Below are 9,694 nucleotides of genomic sequence, written 5' to 3'. Positions count from 1 at the left end.
AAAACGGCGACCCCTCTGGCGACTATGTATGGAAATATTTTATATTTTCATTCTATATTTATTTTCTTATTTTGGGAAAATAACAAAGGACATTTCTAAATCATGCTCTGCTAGATTTGTAAATGTGTTGTTCTTAATTTAATTTAAAATGGTGGCTGTCAAACTGTGCTACGTGGGCTCCCTCTAGTGGTATGCGAAATAATCAGCACACTGCATATTGTTTACGTGTCTTATTATTATTATTATTTTTAATCCAGATTCCAGAACAGTACATTTGAGTATTTTGTTTCCAATTTTCCCATATTTAAGGGCAGTGTTTCTCAAACTGTGGAGCATGTTAGTGTCTCACAGTGATATTAAATAAAGTGTCCTACATCATAGGTCATTGTGTCACTTGATATAATGCAGCCACATTGACATCATGCAATGTGAAAAAGTCACTCAACCTGTGCATGACTTCATGCTATTTTTTTTAAAAAAGTCGGGGAAATATTTCAGTCGGGGCTGAGTTTTTAAATATGGAATGTGACGGACCAGAAATGAAACATTTCGTTAACTGTGTAATGTTATGGTTTGTGTACAAATGTAACACCGCCACTAGATGTCAGCACTGTAATGAAGGCTACTGTACTGCCAACACCGTTACAAATAAATAAATGAATGAATAAAAGGCAACGTTTCAAACGTGACGTAAAAAGAAAAAGAATATACAAAATCTAAATTAGGTAAAATGTTGCAACAAAATAGGTTCTATTTTTGAATGAATGGAAAAAAAAATACAAACTTCAGTAAAATGACCATGATTTGGCCCAAGATCAACACTTTTATGCTTTTGAATGTAATTTTATTAACGAGGCTCAGTTTGCATTTATTGATTTATTGATTTATTTATACATGCTGGTTTTTGCTCTCAACATAACTGAAAAACAGAACGTGCCTTACATTAATTATAAAGGAAGCTCTGTTTTTAATGTATTGACTCAAATAAAGTTAAACAGAAATCATTCCCTCAAGTTATAAAGTACATAAATAGAGATTGGTGTTTTGCTAAACGTTTTTTTTTTTTAAATACTCAATGTCAACATAAGATGTGGTTTAAATGATAAACAGTTTGTTTAAAGTGACTGAGAAAAGGCCATCATGACTTGGAAAAAGAAAATCAAAAATCTTGCACATTTGTTCCCTCCTTTTGGCATTCTATGCTCTATTTCCTGGGAAAAGAATGGAAGGGAGCACACACCTGGAAACATCTCATCACTTTTCCTCAAGCGTCTCCACGCACATGAGAACCAGAGGGTCCGCCTCAGTTCTGGCGTTATCTGCAGGATGGGCACGACCACAGGCGTTGACACCGTATCTCATGGCAACGCAGGGTGTAAAAAGGATTGTGATAAGATGCAGAATGGAGAGACGAGGTGCAAGCTTCATGGAGGACAATAAAGATATAATGCATCATTCTCTCATTTTAGTCAGGAGGAAATCAGTATCAGTGTTTATCATTGGGTTCCCCGCAGCAAAAAATATTTTGATTTGTCTGTACCTATCATAAAATAATCTATTTATTTACACAGTACGTCATTATGTATTACGTCTGTTTGTTTTGTCCACTCCCTGGCTCTCTTCTGCCCGTCCATTATTTATTATATTTATTTTTATTTTTTTAACTTTTAATATTAAGGCCACTACTGCTACTAGTATTACAATTACTGCAGTACATATTTTTTTTCTTGACCCTTTCGGGCCACTTTGCATTTTTAACATTTTCCATTTCCAAAATGGCCTCATTGTATAAATGTGAATCCAAAATGACATTTTTTTTTGTTTTGGAAATCAATAAGTAAAGAAAAGAAAGAAGGTCCCCTGAGTCAGAAAACAAATAGCGCTATACCTCAAAGCTGCCGCCGTGATGTACAGTGACTCTTCTGTTCTCTGTTTTCTATAATCTCAGTCACTAATGCGACAATGTTAAGGACGAAATTCAGGCATGTGCAGAAGGTGGGTGGGTGTCTGTGTACAATTGGGCGGTGGTCCAATTTTCAATTATTTGGCCTTGGCAGAGGTTTGAGCTCACTGGGGCTATGGTCATTCTTAAAAGTTTTATTAAAAGATGTTTTTCTTTCTGTAATATCAGAATACAAATCTTTACAGAGCAAACTGAGCATGGCCGCCGTGCACTATGAAGGCACGTCGTGTTTCTCACACCACGTACCTCGATGACTCTCCTTTAAAGCGCGGACAAGCCGCTGCACGCTCACATGCAATCACGTGCAATGTGTCTCACACATGTCATAACACTTCACTTGAACATGTGCTCAGACCTTTAGGTTCAATGGCCTCAGTGAAGCTGGATTGAGTTGCACTGAAATGTTGCTAATGCCCTTTTAACTCGCTCATTGACTGTTTAGGTAAAGTGAAGCAGGAATTTGTGTACATCTGCAAGCTTGTTGAGTTGTTTTCTATATGTTGTTGCTTAGCATTGGTTGATTTGCTTGACATCACAGGCGCTTCACTCCCAAACAAACAACAGCGACCTCTCGAGGTCCCCGCAAAAAAAAAAAAAAAAAAAAAAAAAAAAGTGGGACTTTTCCGGACTCCTGGGGAAGTGCTGCACGCAGCGCGGCCGACGCCTGAAACAGCAGAAGCGGCGCAGACGCAGCGTCAGCCTCCAAAAAAAAAAACCAAAGCCGCAAATTATGTCTGGAACATGGAAAAGATCATGTGGCCCCCGCAACCGGCCCGAGCAGGGGCGGCGAGAGGGAGCCACTTTAGCGGTACGGGGTTGGGATTGGACGGATACGATTCACATTCCTTCTCCAAGGATGTGATATCAAGACAAGGTCAGAGCGAGGCTAATGCACGAGACGCTCGAGCAGAGGGAGGAACGGAAGGCCTGGTGGCGCTAAACTGAAACGGACGAAATTCCTTTCGTTTATTTCGATTGGGCAGCCATTGTGAATAATTGGCAAATAATCATACGCCATTGTGTAAGGCGGCAGTGATCGTGAATTGGTGAAACGAGTCGTTGCAGTCATTGTATGACACGTACATTGCGCAACTATTGACGGACTGCGCTATTTGTAGTCGTTCAGTTTCATTCTATCGTGCAGGGCGGCTGTTACCATGAATAACTAACGAGGACCGATCGCATTAATTCAGTGAAACAGTAAAACATGGCGCATGCTTGTACCCACGCATGGAATATTTTTGTATTTGTGCACTAATTTTAGTCATTCTGATTATTTCTATTGCTCTCGGTGGCAGTTGTCAAGAAAAACCGCTGAGAGGAGCCATCCCATGAATCAGATGACACATGCTGTATATTGAAGGTGCATGTGTGCGTGCATGTCTGGGCATGCTGAGGACTTTTTGGATGGTGGATTATTTCTAGTATTTCTATTTACAGTATTTCCATTGTGCATCTATTGGGCTGTTATCTTAAATAACTGGTGAGAGGTTTAATCGAATAATCAAATGCTCCCAGAGCACTTGTGGTTCAAAGCCTTTTTTGAACTAGAATGGGAGGTAGAACCTTTAGTTATCAGGCTCCCGTCCTGCGGAACTATCTTCCTGATGCAGACCTGGGAAGACAACGTCTCTCTGTTACAGCGTGTACTTATACTTTCGCTTCTAGTCAGGGATGACTCAGGCTAGTCCTGGCTCATCTCTTAGTTCTGCTGCTCTTACGTCGAGACTGCCACGGGATCTCCTTTAATACGTTGACTTACGCCGGGGGGCCCAGAGGCTGCCTGAAGCTGAAAGAACCTCTCAATTCTTGACCATTTTTTATTATTTTTTAAATTCATTCAAATATGGCAGGCTTGTTAACAACACTCTTCTCCGCGGTGTGTCAAATTTACAAACATTTATTTGGTCACTTTACTGCAGCTTTATAATTAAGTTTTAACTCGGCAAAATCACATTAACTGGAATTATGACTTGTTAAACTGTCTATCTATCTCAAACTGAAGTTACGGAAATCTACAATTGAGTTGCAGTTATCCGTAATTCACAAGCAGATGTCTGCAACTGAATCTGTAATGGCAAACCCGCATACACATGGCGGTTGTCATGAAAAACCGATGATCGCATGACATATTATTGCCTCTCTGAACTAATCTGTTCCAAACTTCCATGGAGCGTCTCTCTATTTTAGAAGACGAACTCTCCTGGCTTTGACTGATGATGTGAGTCAAGATAGCTGAGGTTGCGGCTCGGTGATCATTGTTTTTCAACTGATCTTCAAACCTCTTCAAATCCCATCCAGTACGAGTGATGACTGAGCTGGATGAGGTCGACGGTCACATGCGTTTGTGTTTCAAGCTTCCTACCGCCACAATTTGCGGAGTCAGGGATTGCTTGCTGAACGCCAAGCATTAAACCAAAGTTACAATCATGCATCACTTTTCATTTCTCCACAGAGCAAAAGTTGAAATATTAATGGGGATGTTTTTTTTGGGATGCTTAGACCCTCTTGAGGAAATACCTCAAAGTCTACCAACATCCGACGGGCAGCACATTCCGTCTGTAGACCTCAAAGCCCAGAGGTGCCTCGTCGTAATTGCTCAGGAATAAAATCTGAACTACTGAAAGAGACTCGACTTTACGGCACCTTTTGCTCCTGCTCGGGAAGGAAATCAAATGCGGCGGTTCTTGGATGGATCTCTGATACTGGCGTCAGAAAATCTCTTTTGCTAGCACCAGGGGACAAACAGGAGACACAAATTGAAGCAACGGTGATGATGGCGCAGTGGCTCCTGATGTGGAGAATAGGATCTCCATTGTTGGATGTGCATACTTTATAATTTTGGACAACATCCATGTTGAATGAGCGTCAGCTATACTAATACTCTGTCCAGAGTTTTGTGTGTGTTTTTTTTCCCCAAAAGTACGGACATTGTTTAAAGACAGACACAGTTCTCTCAGCTAGGCTTATTTAGCCTCGTCTTTTTAAAAGCCAATGTCATGGAGCACTGAGTGGCTATGTAGACAGCTACATTAGCTTCCCGTGCTTGCTAGCTAGCCGCTGGTGGGTTAGCGACCATATCCTCTCATGTCATTTGTGATTGAAAGCTAGGTTGTTATATGTATATGTGTTTTGTTTTTGTGTTACTTTTCTGAAAGGACGACCAAGAGAAGAGAATGAGAGCAGCTTTTTGTAAACAAAGGACACATAAGTCCGTTGACAAGTGGTAACGCTCATGGCTGAAGATGACTACTTTATTACGATACGTCACTTGTGATCCAAAGGTTGAGCGGTATATGTGTGCTATGTTTTAAGAGGTGGAAGTTTATAGGGTGTCATTAGTATGGAGACCCTCCTGACACACTGGTGAGATTAGCGAAGACATTGCCGCTACCATCTACAACAGTTATGACAGCTCTCAATTCAAAACATAGGAGCCCGTGAGGACCCCACGCTTTTAACCCACATTGGCGGCTGGGAGGAGGATGGGGGCCGAGTTTAAGAAGGGTGTGGGAATCAATTATCCCACTCGAGAGACATGCAGGCCGGTGGGTATTGCACCGGGATTAGTGTCCATTCTTGTCATGTACTAACAAACCCTCCCGCTGATCTCCTTAGAAGAGGCAGGTATTAAGAAGCCTCCTCACAGGGAGCCCAAAGGCCTCGAATCCCTATGTGGGAGTGAGTGACAAGCTAATAATGTTGGAGGGGGAAAAGGGGGTGGAAATGCATTCCTGCGCCTTCAAGTGCTCACCTGTGTGAAATCTCCAAAGAGCTCAAAGTGAAATCATGCAAATCAAAAAAGCACAAATTTGACTTTACACCACCATCTTTTTTTTTGTGTTTTTTTTCTTTAGCATCTTGTTCCCTATAGCAACGTACCCATGAATGTATGGGTCTGAGACATTTTTTAATATATAAATAGTGGGGCAACTGCTTAGGAAGTTTATTCATTCCAAGAAATTGCACATTGCAAATGTTCTCTTTCAACATTACTTGAAAGTACATTTACATTTAATTTAAAACATCCCAACCTAAATCCAAGTTTAGCAAAAGCAGCTACAGTACTTGTTGCTAGCCAGAATACATAGGAATAATAATAAGGCACCAATCTCTCAGACAATCAAATAATACTAACTTTGCTGAAATATTATTTAAAATTTCCCAATATATATACAATTTGTGCAGCAACATTTTGTCATGCCTTGAAGGCCAGCCACTTGTTGCTAGGCAGATTCGTAGGGCACTATTACTAAGACGCCAACCACTCGGAAAGGGGACATTTACATATTACAAATTTCTCTTATGTTTAAATGAATTTATGATTCAGTTATTTGCATTTTAAAAATCCATATGTGAATAAAATGTGCAGCAACATTCTGTCACACCTCGAAGACCAGACACTTGTTCTTAGGGCACAATAGTGAGGCACCAAGCACGAAGGAAGGCCACATTTACATATTACTAATTTATCTATTCATAAATTCAATTCAAAAAATTCCAACTCTAATACAACATTTGCTAGCCAGTTGGTGCAACAGTGTAAATCAAACAAATTAAAACTCCAAGGCAACCACCTGTTGCTAGGCAGAATTTGTGGAAGCAATTTATTGATCATGCTCTGAACCAAAAAACAGGAGTTCAGAACATTGTTCTTCCAACTTATTTAAAAAAATAATAAGAATGAGGTGGGGGGCTGCGCTGCCCCACACCACAGATAAGGGACAGAGAAAGTTGGCATTTGTATTTCTATACATTATAAAAAGAATTGAAACATTACTCTGCATTCCAAAAAAAGAAAAACCTATTCAAGGATCAAAATGTGTTTCTTCACGACCCGACTCGATCCCATAACCTGGCAGGGTGAGCGCGGCACAGGTGTGCGGCTGGCGCGCTCCCAAGTTGGCAAACAACCTACTCCGTGTTTACGTGCCACCACTCAAGTGGTGTGTGCGCGTTCACACAAAAGATGTCAGGCGGTAGGTGAGCCAATGAAAGCTGTTTACACAGGCCGTGAGGGAGCCTTGTCCCCCGCATAAAGCTGGCAAACGGAAATGTTATCTATGAATCAGAGCCCGTGGCAAAAACAAATTGTGCAATTACGCATTCTTTAATGGCTGCTCCCTCCACTGACCATGTCAATGTGACAGCTGAAACACGCATCGTATTCATTACTCATCCAGCTTTTATAATAATGGAGGGCTTTGCAAACACTCTTCAGTTCCTTTCGGGACACCGTCTCGTGTGGAAGGGAGCCAAAACCTGAACACAAAAAAATCAAATAAATCAAGATGGGAAAAAAAAAACAGAAATAAAAATAAAGTAAAAATTAATGTTCAACATAAACTGATAAAAAAAAGCTACATTGAATAATACAAATATGACATAATAAAAACATGAAAATTAAATAATTAAAAATAAATGAACATATATATATATATATATAGGAAACCATGTGAAAAAAACATAAACAAAAAAACAGGGATTACAGGCATTAAATGTATAGAAAATATGATATGAATTGTCATGTCTGTGTTAGCTACATGCTTGGTGGGGTGCCGTGTGACGTCGGCAAGTCTGTGTGTAAGTGTCTGGATGTACAACAGCAATGTTGTAATGTCGAGGGCATTACATTAGTAAGTGTACTGTGAAACTTTATATAAACACTTACAAATATGCAATATAACAGGGGTGTGAATTATGTACTGCAATATCGCAGGTCTGTCTGGATTGTAAAAAGAAAATAAAACAAAAAGAGAAGAACTTCATATAGCAGGATTTGAAAATAATCAAATTATATAAGACATCCCACTGATACTAATAAGTGTTTTCTTTATTACCTATAACAAAGTTTTGGTTTTTACAGCCTTTAACAGCTCAGCATATCTTGACCTACACTGGATTGCTTTTAACATGTTTAATAAACAAAAGGTGAAGACTATCAAGTTGAATTTGCGGAAATGCGTTTGGACACCGGCACTTTTAAAACTCATGCTACTTGCTGTAGTGAGAGTTGCACAATTCATGGCTCAGCAGTTTCACACGTCATTCTGCTAATCCTCAAATTGAAAGCGGTACCAAAAGGGCTAAATATTTTTCATGAGCGGGCCTGCCAGCAAGTTCAGGTTACTCGCAGGGATGATTGATAGCTCGCCAGTGCATCTCAATGGATGTCAATGTGACAAGCGATTACCGGGTTTCGTCTCTAAGCTCTTGTGAAATGGCTCGCGGTCGTGTGTGTAGTTGCCGACAAATTTGTGAACTGCGCGTGAACCCGCCTGACTCGCATGTGTGCGGGCTTCTCAGGGAGAGCCGGGGTCTCGTTGAGTCTAGAACGGGACTGATACTTAACCTGGCTGCCAATCTTTAACCCAAAATGGACTCAACGCGGAGCCCCGTCTGTCTTTTTCAATTGTGACATCGACTCGGCTGTGTTAGACTAGTTTGACATGAATCTCAGCCACATGTACTGTACGTTTAGTACACCAATGCAGGAACCAGTCTACAATGCTTCAAGGGAACACATTATGGTAAACTGACTTTTTAAGTGCTTGTGTACAAGTAGTTGGTTCTCTGGCGTAACGGATAAAGTACATCTTTTGCTTTCTGCCTATTTCTGAAAACGGGTCTGTGAGCGAGACCTTCGGCATTTCGCCGTACTGTTACTTAACAATGGGGCTCATTTACATAAGCGATGCCCCTGCTATGACGTCTAAGACAAAAGGTAAGCAGAGCTGCATTGACTTTTGTTGGATGAAGAGATTAACGCAAACTTCAGATGAGCAAAACATACTAGATTACAAGTTTCGACACGGTTTGTATCTGCGTTTGGTGATGTGTTAACCAACAACACAGCTTTGCCTCACGACAATCCGTTTAGCGTAATGCTAACAAGCAATGTAAAAAGCCACAGGCGGGCTAACAAATAGCATCGATGTCATGGTGTTATAGCCTTCAACAGATATTTGAACAGAAACGGTGGAGCAAAACATGTAGGCGGGGCGATATAACAATACTCACAGGTATATAATTATTTGTCCTTTGCAAGAAATTACTAATGTTACAGAATCTTTCTGTGTCAGTCATGAACACTTCTTCGTGTGTCTTTGTGTCTGTATTATATTGCTCTTAGGTGGCCAAGGCACACACACCAGAAGGAATGTCCATTAAATTGAAGCAAAACGTGGTAAAAACTTGTTAATTCTTTACATTACACTATTTAGTTATGCCATTACTGTATGTTTTATGAAGTACAATATTTCAGAGTTATAGTGTTTTTTTTGGGGGGGGGGGGTTGGGGGCTGGGGGGGTGGGGGGGGGGGGGGGCTGGAAGAGATTCATTGGCATTTTCATTCATTTCAGTGGGGGAAAGATGATTTTGAGAAACGAGTGTTTTGAATTACAAATTTAAGTTTTATCTCAAGACACCACTGCATTTCATAGTGCGGTATAAAAATGTCTACCGTCAGACATATTTGAAAGTTAGTTCAAGCACTTTGTAATTGTTATTGTATTCATTGGAATTCTTTGGACTTTATTGAAAACTGGTTGTACTAGCGAATACAGTATCTAGGTCATTCGGTATTTGTCCGTTGGATATTTGCATTTTATTTTATTGTTATTTAACTGTTTTCAATGTATTGTGTTTTTGATATGAAATATGTATTTTAATAATAAATGGATAATAGAGAAAATCATCATTCATTACATGGAATTTCAAGGAAAAATACT

This window comes from Phyllopteryx taeniolatus, chromosome 14 (genome assembly GCF_024500385.1).
Source record: "Phyllopteryx taeniolatus isolate TA_2022b chromosome 14, UOR_Ptae_1.2, whole genome shotgun sequence".
Taxonomy (NCBI): Eukaryota; Metazoa; Chordata; class Actinopteri; order Syngnathiformes; family Syngnathidae; genus Phyllopteryx; species Phyllopteryx taeniolatus.
Note: the sequence above shows the minus strand (reverse complement) of the source record.